This window comes from Lampetra fluviatilis, chromosome 63 (genome assembly GCF_964198595.1).
Source record: "Lampetra fluviatilis chromosome 63, kcLamFluv1.1, whole genome shotgun sequence".
Lineage (NCBI taxonomy): Eukaryota > Metazoa > Chordata > Hyperoartia > Petromyzontiformes > Petromyzontidae > Lampetra > Lampetra fluviatilis.
Genome location: NC_136337.1, coordinates 372,415 through 392,161, shown reverse-complemented (window position 1 = coordinate 392,161; position 19,747 = coordinate 372,415). Strand labels below are relative to the sequence as shown.

General features: G+C 53.1%; 1 protein-coding gene across 1 annotated transcript in view; it reads left to right on the top strand.

The window, feature by feature from the left end:
- The first annotated feature begins 3,280 nt into the window (after nt 1–3,280).
- Nucleotides 3,281–19,747, top strand: part of HAS3 (hyaluronan synthase 3) — a 45,781-nt gene continuing 29,314 nt past the window's right edge. The window contains exon 1 of the mRNA XM_078882138.1: nt 3,281–3,726. The gene's annotated coding sequence lies outside the window, so the exon portion shown is untranslated. The remainder of the gene's footprint in view (nt 3,727–19,747) is intronic.

Below are 19,747 nucleotides of genomic sequence, written 5' to 3'. Positions count from 1 at the left end.
GTGCGTGGAGGGGAGTGGAGTGAGATGAGAGGGGAGAGGTAGGAGAGTGCGTGGAGGGGAGTGGAGTGAGATGAGAGGGGAGAGGTAGGAGAGTGCGTGGAGGGGTGTGGAGTGAGATGAGAGGGGAGAGGTAGGAGAGTGCGTGGAGGGGAGTGGAGTGAGATGAGAGGGGAGAGGTAGGAGAGTGCGTGGAGGGGAGTGGAGTGAGATGAGAGGGGAGAGGTAGGACAGTGCGTGGAGGGGAGTGGAGTGAGATGAGAGGGGAGAGGTAGGAGAGTGCGTGGAGGGGAGTGGAGTGAGATGAGAGGGGAGAGGTAGGAGAGTGCGTGGAGGGGAGTGGAGTGAGATGAGAGGGGAGAGGTAGGAGAGTGCGTGGAGGGGAGTGGAGTGAGATGAGAGGGGAGAGGTAGGAGAGTGCGTGGAGGGGAGTGGAGTGAGATGAGAGGGGAGAGGTAGGAGAGTGCGTGGAGGGGAGTGGAGCGAGATGAGTGGGGAGAGGCAGGAGAGTGCGTGGAGGGGAGTGTGTATGAGTTGGTGTGCATGAGTTTGTGTGTATGAGTTAGCTTGTGTATGAGTTTGTGTGTATGAGTTTGTGTGTATGAGTTATCTTGTGTATGAGTTTGTGTATATGAGTTAGCTTGTGTATGAGTTATCTTGTGTATGAGTTATCTTGTGTATGAGTTGGTGTGTATGAGTTTGTGTATGAGTTAGCTTGTGTATGAGTTTGTGTGTATGAGTTAGCTTGTGTATGAGTTTGTGTGTATGAGTTTGTGTGTATGAGTTTGTGTGTATGAGTTAGCTTGTGTATGAGTTTGTGTGTATGAGTTTGTGTGTATGAGTTATCTTGTGTATGAGTTTGTGTATAAGAGTTAGCTTGTGTTTGAGTTATCTTGTGTATGAGTTAGCTTGTGTATGAGTTTGTGTGTATGAGTTAGCTTGTGTATGAGTTTGTGTGTATGAGTTTGTGTTTATGAGTTATCTTGTGTATGAGTTTGTGTGTATGAGTTATCTTGTGTATGAGTTAGCTTGTGTATGAGTTGGTGTGTATGAGTTTGTGTGTATGAGTTAGCTTGTGTATGAGTTTGTGTGTATGAGTTAGCGTGTGTATGAGTTTGTTTGTATAAGTTATCGTGGGGAGCGGTAGTGTAGCGGTTAGCGCGCTGCGCTACGAACCTAGCGCCCCGAGTTCGATTCCCGCTCACGGCCAACACCTCCCCTAGGTCGACTCAGCCTTAAATGAGTACCCGGTGCTGTGCGTAAAAACATCGCCACTAGGGAGACAAAGGCGGCCGGGCGTGGTGCGGGCCACCCACCCCCTTGTGTGCCGTGCTGGCCTTCATAGGTGCTGCTCGCTAACAGCACTTGCCCCAACAGTCTGTTCAGGCTATACGGGGGATCTTTGTCTTTTTGTGAGTTAGCGTGTGTATGCGTTCGTTTGCGCATGAGTTAACGCGTGTTTAGTGTGAACGAGTTAGAATAATAATAATTAGATATTTACTCAGGAAATCCACACTTATTATGAACAAATGTTTTTACCAGGATCCTGCTACATTGGGGTGTCAGGGCAACCCAGACCACACTGTGTGTGTGTGTGCCAGGGTAGTTCGACTCAGCCTCAAATGAGTACCTGGTGCGGTGTGCAGTAAGCATCGCCACTGGGGAGACAAAGGCGGCCGGGCGTGGTGCTGGCCACCCACCCCCTCGTGTGCCGTGCCGGCCTTCATAGGTGTCTTAAGAGACTGTTGGGGCAAGTGCTGTTAGCGAGTAGCACTTATGAAGGCCTGGACGGCACACGAAGTCGTCAGCTGGGTGGCCAGCATCACGCCCGGCCGCCTTTGTCTCCCCCGCGACGACGTTGACACATCGCGGCACATGCTCATGTGAGGCTGAGTCGACCTACGAACACGAACGACTCACTCACGCTCCAGCGAACATGGGGTGGACATACTAACTCCTGTGACACACTCTGCAGAATAAGGCGGGAGGGGATGGGAGTGTGACATACAAACCCCGCACGTAAAACGTGCCCGGGTCCGGAATCGAACCGAGGTGGTTCTTCTTAATAGGCGCGGTCTGGCAGGCGAAGCCCGAGCGTGATGGGTGACACCCACGTGGTGCGAGAGTCTGTGAAAGGGCACTGGGATAGGGAGCAAACTCCCCGTGCATGCGTCGCGTTACAGGGGCTCCCCACACACACCCACACACCCACCCACACACACTCACACACCCACACACACCCACACACCCACAGACACACACCCACACACACACACCCACACCCACCCACACAAAACAAAGATCCCCCGTATAGCCTTAACAGACTGTAGGGGCAAGTGCTGTTAGCGAGCACCTATGAAGGCCGACCCACCCACACACACACCCACACACACACACCCACACACACACACACCCACACACACCCTCACACACCCACACACACCCTCACACACACACAAAGTGTTAACAGGCATCGCATACGGGAACAATCCAGCAGCAGAGTCGACGAGCAGGGCGACGAACGGGCAACGGCCACCCCGAGAATCGTCTCTCCGCAATTTCCTCCGAAGCCCGGGAACTCCTCTTCCCCCTCCCTCCCTCCCTCCTCCTCCTCGCCTCCGTCCGTCTTCCCGTCCCACCCTCCTCCTACTCCTCCTCTTGGGCTCTCCCTTCTCACCCCCCCCTCACCACCACCACCACCCCTCCCCACCTACACCACGAGCATCAAGGCGACTCACCTCCCCCGGCACCCACCGCGACTCCAACCGCCCAACCCGCTCGAAGAAAAGGCGAAGGTCCCCCGCGTAGCCTCGGCACGCTTCTGGGGGCAAGTGCAGTCCCGCGAGCGGCGCCCCACGAAGGGGGCCGGCACGGCGCGTCGAGGCGCTGGGGGTTGGGTGGACAAGGGGCCACCCGCTCGCTCGCTCGCTCACTCGCATCTCCACCACCCACACCACCCACCACCACCCACATCCATCCGCAGCACCCCACCCCTTCACCACCCCTCTCTCTACCCCCCTTCCCCCCAACCATTAAGGTCGCGATTAACGTGACTACTTAAAGCCCGATCATTGCACATCGCGGGACCCACTCGCTGCAAGGAGCTCAAAGCAGCGGCGCTCACTCCGGCAAGCGACTTGCAGCGGCGGCAGCAGCAGCAGCAGCAGTGGGTAGCAGCAAGAGTCGGCCACGTCCCCGGCTAACGAGGTTGGAGGAGGGAGGAGGAAAGCTTCCTCTCTTCTTCCCGTGCTCCCCGAGAGAGCGAGAGAGAAGAGAGAGAAAGAGAGAGGAGAGAGAGGGCTTCAGAACGCCGGCTGGGGAGGCTGCCGCAAGGCACGAGTTGTCAGCCCCTGGATTTACCTCGCGGCAAACTCTAGTGACCTCGTGAAACAACTAACCAGCAGCCGGCAGCAACAAACAACAACAAGCGTCATCATCAGCAGCAGAAGTGCCATCAGCACGAACATCAGCAGCATCATCATCAGCAGCAGAAGTGCCATCAGCAGCATCATCATCATCATAAGTGCCATCAGCACGAACATCAGCAGCAGCATCATCAGCAGCAGAAGTGCCAGCAGCAACATCATCATCATCAGAAGTGCCATCAGCAACAGCATCAGCAGCAGAAGTGCCATTAGCAGGAACATCAGCAGGAGCATCAGCAGCAGAAGTGCCATCAGCAGGAACATCATCATCAGCAGCATTTCGTAGCTTGAGCTCCAGGCGAAGGTGAGTGATGTGCGCCAGTCGCGTGGATCCGGCGTTTTGTGCGGGTTGGTCGAAAAACGAGAGGCGTGTGTGAGTGTGTGAGTGAGTGTGTGAGTGTGTGGGAGTGTGTGAGTGAGTGTGTGAGTGAGTGTGCGAGTGTGTGTGTGTGTGAGTGAGTGTGTGAGTGAGTGTGTAGGAGTGAGTGTGTACGAGTGTGAGTGTGAGTGTGTTAGTGAGTGTGTAGGAGTGAGTGTGTGAGTGAGTGTGTGTGAGTGAGTGAGTGAATGTGTGAGTGAGTTTGTAGGAGTGAGTGTGTGCGAGTGTAAGTGAGTGTGAGTGTGAGAGTGTGTGAGTGAGTGTGAGTGTGTGTGTGTGGCAGTGAGTGTGTGAGCGAGTGTGAGTGAGTGTGAGTGTGTGTGTGAGTGTGTGGCAGTGAGTGTGTGAGCGAGTGAGTGTGAGTTGAGTGAGTGAGTGTGTAGGAGTGAGTGAGTGTGTGTGTGTGTGTGAGTGTGCGTTGAGTGAATGAGTGTGTAAGTGAGTGTGTAGGAGTGAGAGTGTGTGAGTGATTGTGTGAGTGAGTGTGAGTTGAGTGAGTGAGTGTGTGAGTGTGTGAGTGAGTGTGTGGGAGTGTGAGTTGAGCGAGTGTGTGAGTGAGTGTGTGTGAGTGAGTGTGTAGGAGTGTGTGAATGAGTGTGTGTGTGTGTGTGTGAGTGAGTGAGTGTGAGTGAGTGTGTGTGTGTGTGATGAGTGAGTGTGTGTGAGTGACTGTGTGAGTGTGTAAGTGTGAGTATGTGTGAGTGAGTGTGAGTTGAGTGAGTGAGTGAGTGTGTGAGTGAGTGTGTCGGAGTGAGTGAGTGTGAGTTGAGTGAGTGTGTAGGAGTGAGTGTGTAGGAGTGAGTGTGAGTTGAGTGAGTGTGTGTGAGTGAGTGAGTGAGTGTGTGGGAGTGAGTGTGTGTGAGTGAGTGTGTAGGAGTGAGTGTGTGTGAGTGTGTGGGAGTGATTGTGAGTTGAGTGTGTGTGTGGGAGTGAGTGTGTACGAGTGTGAGTGAGTGTGACTTGGGTGTGTGGGAGTGAGTGTGAGTTGAGTGTGTGTGAGTGAGTGTGAGTTGAGTGAGTGTGTGGGAGTGAGTGAGTGTGAGTGAGTGTGTGGGAGTGAGTGTGTACGAGTGTGAGTGAGTGTGACTTGGGTGTGTGGGAGTTAGTGTGTGTGTGGGAGTGAGTGTGTGGGAGTGAGTTGAGTGAATGTATGTGAGTGAGTGTGTGGGAGTTTGTGTGGGAGTGAGTGTGAGTTGAGTGAATGTGTGTGAGTGAGTGTGTGGGAGTGAGTGTGAGTTGAGTGAATGTGTGTGAGTGAGTGTGTGGGAGTGTGAGTTGAGTGAGTGTGTGGGAGTGTGAGTTGAGTGAGTGTGGGAGTGAGTGTGAGTTGAGTGAGTGCGTGCGAGTGAGTGAGTGTGAGTTGAGTGAGTGGGAGTGAGTGGGAGTGTGTCAGTGAGTGAATGGGAGTGAGTGAGTCTGTGTGAATGTGTGTGAGTGAAGGTGGGAGTGAGTGTGAGTGAGTTGTTTGAGTGTTAGTGTCAATGAATGTGTGGGAGTGAGTGAGGGTGTGATTGAGTGTCAGTGTCTGGGGAGCGGTTGTGTCGTGGTTAGCGCGCTGCGCTACGAACCCGGCGGCCCTAGTTCGATTCCCGCTCATGGCTAACACCGGTAACGATTATCTGTACCCGTCCTTGACCTCCCCTAGGTCTACTCGGCCTCAAATTAGTACCTGGTCCGGTGTCTAAACATCGCAAATGGGGAGAAAGAGGCGATCGGGGATGGTGCTGAACCAACCACCCCCTCGTGTGCCGTGCCGGCCTTCATGGGTGCTCGCTAATAGCACTTGCCCCGACACTCTGTTTATGCGGCTGGCTGGCTGGCTGGGCTGAGAAAGTGGTAAAAGTTCCACGTTCTCGCGCAGAGAGAGGTCGGTTGCATTGTGCGCGCAAGAACACCGCGTGCGTGATTTGGCTGGGCTTGCATGGCAGCGTTGCCTTCAGGATAAGGATGAGGGGTGAATACTGCTCGTGAATTTTTAACACTGATCATGCCGGCAGCTTTAAAGATGGACAGGCAATGGGCCGAGTGGCTCAGAGAGGTCAGGAGACGCTAAGCCGGCAACGCTGAGGGCCTGGGTTCGAATCCGGGCCTCTCAGGCACTGCCCGTGGTGAAACCGGGTTCTGGAGCGGAATGAATTTATTGGCTCAGCCCGGGCATTAATGACTCGCATAGAGACCCATAGACTCACACAGACAGCCATATACTCACACAGAGACCCGTAGACTCACAGAGAGAGCCATAGACTCACACAGAGACCCGTAAACTCGCATAGAGACCCGTAGACTCACATAGACAGTCATAGACTCGCATAGAGACGCGTAGACTCACATAAAGACCCGTAGACTCAGATAGAGACCCGTAGACTCACACAGAGAGCCATAGACTCACGCAGACATCTATAGACTCACCTAGAGACCCATAGACTCACACAGAGACCCATAGACTCACACAGAGAGCCATAGACTCACGCAGACATCTATAGACTCACATAGAGACCCATAGACATACATAGAGACCCATAGACTCACACAGAGACCCATAGACTCACATCGACTGAGCTGTGAGTAGAGCAGCTTCTTCAGTGTCGGGAGTCGGTAGCTTTATCCCCAGCCACCAATGACGGAACATTGAAACATCAAATCAAAGATTCGCATCTTCGCACAGCTTGGCACCGCCGCAGCTTTGAGGTTCACGGATGAGGGTTTCGTTGACGTGCCGGGGCGAACAGGCACACGCGGCATCGACTTTGGTGTTGGACTTCGTATTCCAAGGCGCCTTGCAGCGATGATGAAAGTGTGCGTACTAAGACGATGGTGGTTCAAATAAAAGAGTGGGGGGGGGGGTTATTAAAAGTGGTGGTGGTGTTAGTTGTTGTGACAGTGAGGATGAGAGGCGGCAGTTAGGAGGGGTTGAAGTAGTGGTTAGGGTAGTAGGTTAGGGTGGTGATCGAGGTAGGGGTACTGATGGGAGCAGTAATAGAGGTTAGGGTGGTGATAGGGGTTGAGATAGGGGTAGTGATAGGGGTAGCGATAGGGGTATTGATAGGGGTAGTGATAGGGGTAGTGATAGGGGTAGGGGTAGTGATAGGGGTAGTGATAGGGGTATTGATAGGGGTAGTTATAGGGGTATAGTGATGGGGGTAGTGATAGCGGTAGTGATAGGGATAGTGATGGGGGTAGTGATAGTGATAGCTGACCAGAGTGGCGAAGTATGGACGAGTGAAAAGACCCGCAACGTAATTGTTTATTTACGCGTGCGCGTTGTGGATGTCCCATATGGCTTTGATTGTAAGCACACATGCACACACAAAGACAAAAATCCCCCGTATAGCTACAACCGACTGTGGGGGCAAGTGCTGTTAGCGAGCAGCATCTGCGAAGGCCGGGACGCGAGGGGGAGTGTGGCCAACACCACGCCTGGCCGCCTTTGTCTCTCCTGGATACTCATTTCAGGCTGAGTCGACCTAGGGGAATCCCGGGACCGGTTCAGATAATCGTCACTGGCGTTGGCCGTGAACGGGAAACGAACTCGGACCGCCGGGTTCGTAGTGCAGCGCGCTAACCACTACACAGACGCACACACAACAACAACATACTCTTAGTTTTTTCGGTAAAGTCATGTAGGTAAAAAATAAAATAAAACATTACTAAAAGTAATAAGAGAAATAAAATAAAATAATAAATCACGACGTTTCGGAGGCAACACAAGTCTCCGTCATCAGGTGGGACTGTCACAGCTAGATTTGCTGTATCAAGTGAGGCAGAGATTTCAAGATACAAGTTCTTAAATACAAGTTAAGGGGGGGAGGCGGGAGGGAGGGGCTTATCTGAATGTGGTGGTCAATGAAAGGAACGTATTGGGAGGGGGGGGGCTAACAGAGAGTGAATGTGGAACTGTTGGACCTGTTGGTGCACATTGTAGAAGAGAACGAAAATGCCCATGTTTTTTTACCCAGTGTTGGTTGACAATCAAATACAAAAAGGAGAGTACTGTTAAACGCTGGGGATGTTAACACTCGGTAAAGTAAAATAGTGCCTTTTAGTAATTTTTTATTTTATTTTTTACCTACGTGACTTTACCGAAAAAAAACATAAGAGTATGAATCCTTGCAGTCACGAAAGCTTCAAATCTAAAACAACAGCAACCCCCATTCGCCACTAAGTGGCGGTGACATCACCACGGCGCTTGTGCCAGGCTAGGTGCACCATGTTAAGGCCACGTGAAGTGTCGAACGCCCGCTGGCAGGAGGTCACGGGGCAGACCCAGCAGGTGCCACGGGTCGACTGACCGAGATGAGTGACCGATGCACCACCTGTGCCCCCTTACTGTGCCAATTGGCTGTGCTTTAGTCGCCCGGCGCTCCGCTCGTTGTTGTGAGCCATCGCTCCTCTACACAAAAAGACAAATATCCCCCATATAGGCTTAACAGACTGTAGGGGCAAGTGCTGTTCGCGAACACCTATGAAGGCCTGCACGGCACTCGAGGGGGTGGGTGGCCAGGTCCACGCCAGACCGCCTTTGTCTCTCCAGTGGTTTACACACCGCACCAGGTACTCATTTGAGGCTGAGTCGACCTAGGGGAGGACAGGGACCGGTTCAGATAATCGTCACTGGTGTTGACTGTGAGCGAGAATCGAACCCGGGTGGCCGGGTTCATAGCGCAGCGCGCTAACCGCTACACTACCGCTCCCCACACACACAGACACACGCACAGACACACACACACAGACACACGCACAGACACACACACACGTGCACACGCACGTGATTCCTTACGTCCGTAATATCGCTTGCAGCTGTAACGTACACAGATTGTCAGAAATTTCTAACAAAGTGTGGGGTGCGCGCCGTATCTGCAGTGCGTGTGTGTGCGCACGTGTTATGGGGAGCGGTAGTGTAGTGGTTAGCTTCACTACGGACCTGCCTTTACCCGAGTTCGATTTCCGCTCGAGGCCAACAATCGGTGACGAATTTCTGATCCGGCCCTGGGCCTCCCCTAGGTCGACCCAGGCTTAAAAAAGTAGCATTGTGCTGTACCCGGTGCGTAAAAATCAGCACTGGGGAGAGACAAAGGCGGCCAGGCGTGGTTTCTAAGAGCGCTTGACCCAACAGTCTATTTAGCCGATAGCACACAGAGGGGAGTCTTTGTCTTATGTGTGAGTGATCGTTATTGATGTTACTCTGACTCGGTACTGTGGAGAGACAAAGGCGGCCGGGCGTGGTGTTGGCCACTCACGTAGCTCTCTCGTGCGCCGTGCCGCCTTATGAAAGGCGCTGCTCGCTAACAGCCCTTGGTCCCCACAAGAGGAGTCTGTTACAGGCTACAACGGAGGTGGTGTTGGGTCTTTGTCTTTTTTTATTACACGCTTTATTTAACTCACTCCGTCTGTTGTATCCTCGAAACAAATCTTGTAACTCAATTTTTACTCACTTCCAAATATGCTATCAACTGCAAACTTGAAATACCTATGTCATACTGGTGACAATACTATATTCTTTCATAAAAAATAAATAAATAAAAATAACATTATTTTATATATGTTACGTTTCAGCTTTGGTCTAATTGTCCACGGTCAACTAACGTTGGCTGTAATTGGCCACGGTCCCTTACGTTATGGCAAGCTTCGGGGACCCTTCCTGGAGTCATGGTGTTCTTCCATTACTAGTGCGGTACATTTAATTAAAGCGTGTTTACTTGTTTTTTTTTATGTTACCGCTTGCCTCCGCGATGGGCCACGTGCCTACTCGTGCGCCCCCCCGCCTTCGCTCAGAGCGGGCGGCCCCTCCGAGTCGCCCAAGGCCACGGAAAGGAGGAGGCCCCTAGACAAGACATTTGTCCGCCCTCCCACCCCCTCTACCATCTCAATCATAATCCCATCCACAACCGCCCCCGATACTAACTCGAAACAGAGAGTATCGGCAACAGCTGATCGGCATGACGACAGCCACACGCACTGCGCTTAGGAAAGACATCCGCGGAGGCAAACCCCCACCCTCCCCCCCACCACCTTGTCTCATCCTCTGCCCAATGGCTGATCCTTGGCTCAAACTCCGCCCCCCACCTTGTCCAATCTTGAGCTTTCTCCCTCCTTCACTCTGCACTCCCTCCTTCACTCTGCACTCCCTTCTTCAATCTTCAATCCCTGCCTCCTTCACTCTGCACTCCCTGCCTCCTTCACTCTGCACTCCCTCCTTCACTTTGCACTCCCTCCTTCACTCTGCACTCCCTCCTTCACTCTGCACTCCCTCCTTCACTCTGCACTCCCTCCTTCACTCTGCACTCCCTCCTTCACTCTGCACTCCCTCGTTCACTCTGCACTCCCTGCCTTCTTCACTCTGCACTCCCTCCTTCACTCTGCACTCCCTCCTTCACTCTGCACTCCCTCCTTCACTCTGCACTCCCTCCTTCACTCTGCACTCCCTGCCTCCTTCACTCTGCACTCCCTCCTTCACTCTGCACTCCCTGCCTCCTTCACTCTGCACTCCCTCCTTCACTCTGCACTCCCTGCTTCCTTCACTCTGCACTCCCTCCTTCACTCTGCACTCCCTCCTTCACTCTGCACTCCCTCCTTCACTCTGCACTCCCTCCTTCACTCTGCACTCCCTCCTTCACTCTGCACTCCCTCCTTCACTCTGCACTCCCTGCTTCCTTCACTCTGCACTCCCTCCTTCACTCTGCACTCCCTCCTTCACTCTGCACTCCCTCCTTCACTCTGCACTCCCTGCCTCCTTCACTCTGCACTCCCTCCTTCACTCTGCACTCCCTCCTTCACTCTGCACTCCCTGCCTCCTTCACTCTGCACCCCGGCCCCCACCGATGATGCTGTGGGGGGAGGTGGGAGGGGGGGGTGGCGGGGGGGGTTTCGTCACCCACAGCTCCCACTCTGGGCCCCCTCTCGCAACCCCTAGCGCCCGCGCTCCCCAAGAGCGCGATCCCCAATGCACACACCGCCTCTTCCACTGCCCCCACCACTTCACGTACCCCCCCCCTTCTCCAGCCCCCACTCTATCCCTCTGTCATGGGTACCCATTCCCCGCCCCTTGAGCATCCCTGCCATCTCGATCACGTCTTCCGTTTTTTTGTTTTTAAAGTTATGTTAAAACGTTGATTATGAATTATGTTAAGGGCTTTGATCGAAGGTGATTTATGAATATAAAATGTATATATATCATCTCTTGTCTTCCCCTTCAAGCTGGCCGTGAACCTCCTCGATTTGCCGATCTGCCTCGCGAGTGGTTTGCTTTGCACCCTCCAACCCATGTCTCGGATTTACCGTCTCTCGGTCCTCGAACGCGCGTCTCTTCTTCACTTTCTCGCGGTCCGAGTTGCTCGCGACATGCCCACGACTCCGTCACCTCGGATCGCCGGGCCAGCGGCACTGCCGCCACCACCAATAACACCGCTACCACCACCACTACTATTACCGCGACCACCACCACTACATCATCGCCACCACCACTACCATCACCACCACCACCACTACTATTGCCCCGACCATCGCCACTACATCATCACTATCGGCGGAGGTGGGCGGTGTGTGGCCGAGTGGTGTTCAAGGCTCCGATGCTGGTGGGAGGTAAGGGCCAAGGGCTTTGAAGGGTGACACGTGGAGGATTTAGTAGCAGCAGTCGGTGATTGCTTTGCTTGGCTCGAGTGGAAAAGAAAGAGAGAGGAAGGGGGGGGAGAGAAAGCGGCGGGCGGGGGGGGGTGTGAGATGTGTAAGTAAATAAATAAACAAATAACGAGTCTCGACTGGGGAGGGCTTCTCTCTGACTGAACACGTGGTGCAAATAAATAAATGAATATGACCACCCCCGTACCCCCCACGCTGCCAGCTTACTCACTCGGCTCACCACGAGACGAGGAGCTGCTACGCACGCGTCAACGCGTGTCGTCACGCCGCAAAGCGGTGACGCGTAGGCACGTGTCCCCCCGCGCGTCACCGCGTGTCGTCACGCCGCACGCAGTGACGCGTCGGTACGGGTCCCCCCGCGCGTGTAGGGAAGGGCCGTCGTCCAGCAGTGGATTGGACACACAGGCATGTGCCTTCTTGATACCCGACGTCAACCAAACGCATTGGCCCAGAGTGGTGAAGTATGGTCACATATGAGCTACACGGGGAAGTTCCTAGTATCCAGCGGTGGATTGACAAAAGGGAATGCTGTATACGTGAGCACGTGGTTGTGTATGTGGGGAGCGGTGGTGTCGCGGTCAGCGCGCTGCGCTATGAACCCGGCGACCTGCGTTCGATTCCCGTTCACGTCCAACACCGGTGACGATTATCTGAACTGATCGTGGGCATCCCCTAGGTCGACTCGGCCTCAAAATGAGTATCTGGTACCGTGTGTCAGTATCGGCACCAGGGAGACAAAGGCGGTCAGGCGTGGTGCTGGTCACCCACCCCCTCGTGTGCCGTGCTGGCCTTCATAGGTGCTCGCTAACAGCACTTGCTCCATAAGTCTGTTGGGGTTATCCGGGGTATCTTTATCATAGTCGGTGAAGGTAAAGATGGTTCCCACGACACGCCTTGGCTCGGATTTAGTTAAACATCTTTCCCATAAGTAATACTTTCTCGTATAAACAAAGGAAGCTGTTGTTAATTGTAATATATATCGCATGCGAACTTACTCGAAAGTGGAGCACAGCCTCCGCGGATTCTATGGACACGCGCTCGCCCTTTTCAGCACACAGCTTCCACGGATTTCTATAGACGCACGCTCGCACGTACCCTTGTTAGGGGGAACGCAGCTTCCACGGATTTCCACAGACACACTCGCTCGAACCCTTGTTAGGGGGTACGCAGCTTCCACGGGTTTCCACAGACACACTCGCTCGCACCGCGAGGCTATACTTGACGACTGGTCCCGGCGCGACTAATCGCTGTAGACTCGGCTCAACGTTTTGGATGAAGGAAGGGTGGGGACGGGTGTGGGAGGCGATATTTGAAAATGCTCAGACACAAAACACCAACTTCTGGATCATTTCCCGACGCGGTAATTCCCAGCTCGGCCCGATATGCGTCCCGTGTGACTCGTGGGACGTCTCCCCCCGCAGCCTTGCAGCACCTATCACGGTCGGTGCTGTTAGCGAGCACCTATGCCATAGGGGAGAAGGGCTCCTGGCCCGAGCAACTTCGTCTCATCGATCACTGATCTCGACCACGCTCCCGGCAGCAACTCGTTTATGGCTGAGGCACAACCGTGAACCTCGCTCAGCAGGGATGTTCGTGTGCCGGTGCACGAAGCACGCGCTGCACCAGCCGTGCGTGCCCCACCCCCTCCCTGTTGTGCCCACTTCTGACGGCGAGAGGAGGTGAACCGCCGCGGTATTCTGCCTGGGAATGTCGATTGAGCGGCCCTCGACTTGAATGGATGGCAGCCGAGGCGCTCTCTTGTGACTGCAACAGCGGCACCGACGGCGCCTTTGGCTATCTCAGGAAGGCGCGTGGGGTCCACCCTGCTCGCCCACCTCCAGGAAACAAGACCTCTACACATAACACAACCCTACAGAGGACGTTATTGAGATATATATAACAGGCGACGTTTCGGGCAATGGATCTTCCTCCTCCTCCATAACTTTTTTGTATTCTCTCGTAGCAGGGAGAGAGGTCGAATGAGTGAGGCATCGTTGGGGGCTGCAACCGAACACAGCGCAGCCCTGATGGAGATGTCCACGTGAGAACGTTGCTCGCTGATCGGTCTCACACCGTGAGGAGGTTGTTCAGTAGTGGCCCCTACAATAGACTGTCCGTGCAAGTACAACCTGGACGAGGTTCCGTCATCACCCCCCCCCCCCCCCCCCCCACTGGCTCCCTTCCCATCATCGGCAGCAGCAGTGAACTAACAAAAAAACCCCGTTCTCATGGATAGTGTTGGTCGCGAAAGCCTACGTGTTAAAGTACGTGTGTGTGTTGAACTTCTTTTGCGCCGTACGTAGCCAACCGTGCTAATCGGAGGTTGCGGGGAAGGACAACAAACGATGGGTTTCTGTGTGAGTCTTTGGGTCTCTGTGTGAGTCGATTGGTTTCTGTGTGAGTTTATGGGTCTCTGTGTGAGTCTATGGGTCTCTGTGTGAGTTTATGGGTCTCTGTGTGAGTCTATGAGTCTCTGTGTGGATCTATGGGTTTATGTGTGAGTCTATGGGTCTCTGTGTGAGTCTATAGGTCTCTGTGTGAGTTTATGGGTCTCTCTATGACTCTATAGGTCTCTGTGTGAGTCTATAGGTCTCTGTGAGTCTATGGGCCTCTATGTGAGTATATTTATGTATGTTGAACTTCTTTTGCACCGTACGTAGCCAATTGTGCCAATCGGAGGTGCGGGGGAAGGACAACAAACTCAACACACAAAAACAAAGAGGGTGACCTCACCCCCTCCTCCTCTACAACCTCCTCCTCCAACAACTCCTCGTGGCCACCCGCTCGGCAGTGCAGGGGCGAAGCGGCGCTTCGAGGGCGCTGTCCGCGGTGCTGAAAGCCGTAGCTCGTTCGGACACGGTATCCAACTGGTCCATTTGGGGGTGGAAGTAGGTTGTTGGGGGGTGGGGTAAAAGGCAGTAAGTACCCACTTCTAAATGTGACAGTACCACAAAATAAACAATAGTACCGTGGTGATTTCGTTTATTTAATGTAAAAAATTGTTAGTCCAAGAAAGTCTCACTGAGTTATTCAACTTTATATATATAATTCAATATGGTCTTGCATTTAAATCATTTGTCCAATTCCATTTAAATGTGGGAGGTGGGTGGAGGTGGGTGGAGGTGGGTGGAGGTCTGTGGAGGTGAGTGTGAGGGGTGGGGCTAGATAAAAGCCAACCTGCACCACGCGAAGGGGTTGACAACTCACAGCTCCGCACAGATGCATTTAAGAATCCACAACTCCGCCGTATGCATCGTCGTAACTTGTTGTGTATTACTTGGCGATGTTTATGCGCGAAGTGTAAGGCCAGGGTGGCGCGCCGTGCACACACCAGTTCCCCGACAGCTCCCTCGTGATTGTGATCAGGTTCGCAGCTGAGTAGCAGGAATTAATGTACTCGTCCAATTTGCAGTTAGGTAACTTGATTTATTTGTCATGCATTTTTGTTTTTAGTGGTTCGATTACCTTTACTCTGCACCCGCTATCGTGTTTGCACCCTACTCCTCCCTCTCCCCCCTTGCCCCTCCCCCTTTCTTACCTATACAACCTCTTACCACGGCATCTCTCTCCCACTTCAGAAAAAAAAAATGTCTTGCTGTGGTTTTCCCACCTGATGATGATCGCTTGTGATGCAATCTAAACGTCGTGATTTATTTTATTTTATACCTACGTGACTTTACCGAAAGAACCAAAGAATAATTCAGAATAGGGTGTTACCCTTTCTGCCGATAAAGCAGGAGTTGTGTTAAGACGTTCAAACACCAAATAGAAACCTTTCGCGAAAAATAAAGTTATTGCATTGACCACGTGCGGTACGTGTGGAGAACATTAAAATGAGACTTGCTCTGATAATTGTAATCGATGGGCATTGTCTTTGAAAACGATTGGCCTCCACCAGAGACAGCCTTCTGCATTGCCTCGTCTCATCCAGTGCCAGCCTCGATTCCTTGCAAAAGGTCTCTATGTGGTGTTTGAACACAGGGGCGGTTTCTTCATTAGGGCGATTGGGCGACGCACCACCAATGTCATTCAACCACAGAGTCACGCTAGCCGTCACTGTGCCTCTGGATATAGTCCAATCAGCGTCATGTCCCGTTCTGTGGAGTACCGCCTCTTTTTGGGCGATTTCACTCCGGCTGAGAATCGCCCCGAGTGGTCCCATAGACTTACATTCAAAAATGTTTTTTTTTGAACGGGGGGCGCTGCAATGCATTCTCTATGGCTTCCGGGAGGGCTCGCACTAACGTGCTTACGTCATCATACGTAAGCACGTTGCATTCAACAATATTATTTGTCGCCACCTAGTGGAATCTTTAATAAAAGAAACTTGAGTGGATTGTATTAATAGTGAGTATAGAAACAAACAAGATGTATTGTAAGAGTCACTTTATTTTTCATTAATATTAAAGAAGTGAAGTTGCCTTTACATGCTTAAGCTGTTAATGTATCCTTTGCATGGGTGGACCTTATCCTTATAAATCATCCAGACATTTGCCCCCACTGAGAGATTTTGCAGGAGCCGCCACTGTTTGAACATATTAACACAGCTCCTGTTGTATTATTTGCCAGAAAGGGTTACAACCCTGTTCTTATTTTTATCGAATGTTTGCACAGAGAAGGCGTCGGGAGGCCCGGGAGAATGTGGGTGGGGGGGAAGGGTGGGTGGGGGGGAGGTGGGGAAGGGTAGTGGGTGGGGGGAGGAAAGGGGGGGGGTGGTGGGGGGGATTTGGGGGGTGGTGGGGGGGGGTGTTTCTCGTGACCACCGTGGATTTTACTTTTTTCCCGAACCGATAATATAACTTCGCGGTTTTCACAGTGTGCCCATGTGACGCTTCCACGCATGGATTTATCCTCACGCAGAGCCAGCCACTGGTAACAAACAAACAACACACACAACACACACCACACACACACACCACACACAACACACAACACACACACACCACACACAACACACACACAACACACACACCACACACACACAACACACACACACCACACGCAACACGCAACACACACACACCACACACAACACACACACACCACACACACCACATACAACACACACACCACACACACACAACACACACACAACACACACACACAACACACACACACACACCACACAACACACACACCACACACAACACACACACAACACGCACACACCACACACAACACACACACCACACACAACACACACACACCACACACAACACACACAACACACACACACACAACACACACACACAACACACACAACACACACACACCACACACAACACACACAACACACACAACACACACACACAACACACAACACGCACACACGACACACAACACACACACACCACACACAACACACACACACCACACACAACACACACACACCACACACAACACACACAACACACACACACAACACACACACACACCACACACACATCACACACACACCACACACAACACACACACACAACACACACACACCACACGCAACACGCAACACACACACACCACACACAACACACACACACCACACACACCACACACAACACACACACAACACACACACACCACACACACACCACACACAACACACACACCACACACAACACACACAACACACACACACAACACACACACACAACACACACACATCACACACAAACCACACACAACACACACACACCACACACGAAGCCTCGCAAACTGTTCTGCTCTCTTTGCGGGATGTTCAGAGCGGGCTCGTGTTCCCATTTCATCATCGAGAACAGAAGCAGCAGCAACAACAATACTATACACTACAATATACTACACTGTATACTACACTATACACTACACTACAATATACTACACTGTATACTACACTATACACTACACTACAATATACTACATTAGAAACTAAACTATATGAAGTATTGGAAAATGACGGCAGGAAACTCCTTGACGGGAACACACTTCTTTTATTAAATCTTGACTTGTAACAATACAACGCGTGGCCTCTCTTCTTCACACCGCACTTCTCTTGACTCAGGATTCTGTGCTGCCGGCTCTCTGTGCCTCGTGTAGACTCCGCGCCTCGGCTACACTCCTCTCTCGCCTCGTGTAGACTCTGCGCCTCTGCTACACTCTCCTCTCTCGCCTCGTGTAGACTTTGCCTCTCTCTCGCTGGCTACACCGTATGCATACTCGGCTCGTGCAGACCGTTCTCTCTCGCTGGCTACACCGTATGCATACTCGGCTCGTGCAGACCGTTCTCTCTCGCTGGCTACACCGTATGCACACTCGGCTCGTGCAGACCGTTCTCTCTCGCTGGCTACACCGTATGCATACTCGGCTCGTGCAGACCGTTCTATCTCGCTGGCTACACCGTATGCATACTCGGCTCGTGCAGACCGTTCTATCTCGCTGGCTACACACTATACATTACTCAGCTCGTGTAGACCTTTCTATCTCGCTGGCTACACACTATACATTGCTCAGCTCGTGTAGACCTTTCTATCTCGCTGGCTACACACTATACATTACTCAGCTCGTGTAGACCGTTCTATCTCGCTGGCTACACACTATACCTTACTCTCTTCTACTCTCCATTACTCTCCTCTCCGGGCTCTATCTCTACACCTTCGTCTTCATTCTTAGATGGTTCCACTTCTGCCCCTTGCTCCTCTGTGCATCACCTTATATACCCCTTCTTCCCGGGAGACGGAGCGGATGCGGACCTCAACGTCGGCACCGCTCCTCCGTTACCCAATCCCCACGCGCTATCCCCACGATCCGGTTCCGCTCAGCGCGTGTTTCCACTCTCCGACCAATCACACCGCGCTGCTACCCGATCACTCCCTCTGGGCGCGTCACCGGCACACAGCCAATCAGCAGCACTACCCCCACCCGCGCACTGACGCCTGCTCCTCCCCGTCAGCGCGCGTCACCACACACACACCCGTACATACGCGCTGGCACACGACATATACACCCAGCGCGTATCACCACTACATCACCCCCTCCCACATAGCTCGCAGCCGGCCCGGCTGCTAACAACAACCAACCACGACGATAAAACGACAACCAACAAAAAAAAACCCCATAACCCCCCGAGTGTGCCCCGTAACATAACACAACAACAACAACAACAAGAATAACTATGTACAGATTGACAATGAACGCGAAAAGTCAACAATAACACGATACGAGCAAATACGAAACGAACGCGCCCCACGTCCCTGCGACTACACGCAGTGACGAGGCGCTCCAGCTGCCCCGACTCCTCACGAGGCAGGTCATGCAAAGTAGCACGACCTGGCGCGAGTCCGTCTGGCTGGTCCATCGTATGGGGCGGGACACTGACGACCGTCCGGCGGTTCCGGCCGCTCCAGACGGCGCGGAACGGGCCTGAAAGGGCCGGCCCCGCCGCGGAGATCCGGCCGCCGGTGATCGGCAGCTGTCAGTTCCGAGACACCTGGGAGCAGATCAGGCGACAATACGTGTGGATCAGGCAGAGACATTTCCCCCTCTGGGTCGCCGGTCACGTCACACGCCCGGCCATCACGACACAAGGGGAGGCCATATGGAGGCGAGAACGGTTTCAGTCGGGAGGGGTGAACGTACCACCGGCGCTTTCCCCACTTTATCTGAACGCACTGGGGCCGTGCAACGCGCACGATCTCCACGGGTCCCCTCCACGGTCTCAACAATTTAGGCGACGTAGCCAAGGGTACCTGAGGGCAATGCAGCCAGGCCCTGTCACCTGGTTTCCATTCGTGCATGGACACCTTCCGTGCCCGCAACCGTTCATTAGCAATTTGGCGAGCCCGCGAATTAAGCCGTGCGGCCTCCCTCGCCTCTGTCAGCTTATGAATATTAAACTTAATATGTTCTGCCAAATTAGAATTAGTTCGTGGAGCGGACAGGCCAAGTTGCGTTTCTATTGGCGGGTCAGCTTCCCGACCGTACATCAAATAGAATGGGGAAAACCCCGTAGCTGCATGGGGGGCCATTCTATACGCGGCAAGGACTCCCGGGACCTGCAGGTCCCAATCTACATGTGCCTCGCACACCTGCTGGCACAGCATGGAAGTCAAGGTTTTGTGGAGTCTCTCCACCATCCCGTCAGTCTGCGGGTGGTACGGGGAGGTACGCACCTTCTTGGTACCCAACAGATCGCACACCTCTTGCAACAATTTACTCGAAAAATTTTTACCTTGGTCGGTCAGCAGGCGTTCGGGAGCCCCCTTGTCCAGGACATAGCCCTGGACGAAGGCATCCGTCACAGCCGCTGCCGACTGGTTAGCGAGAGGCCACGCCATAG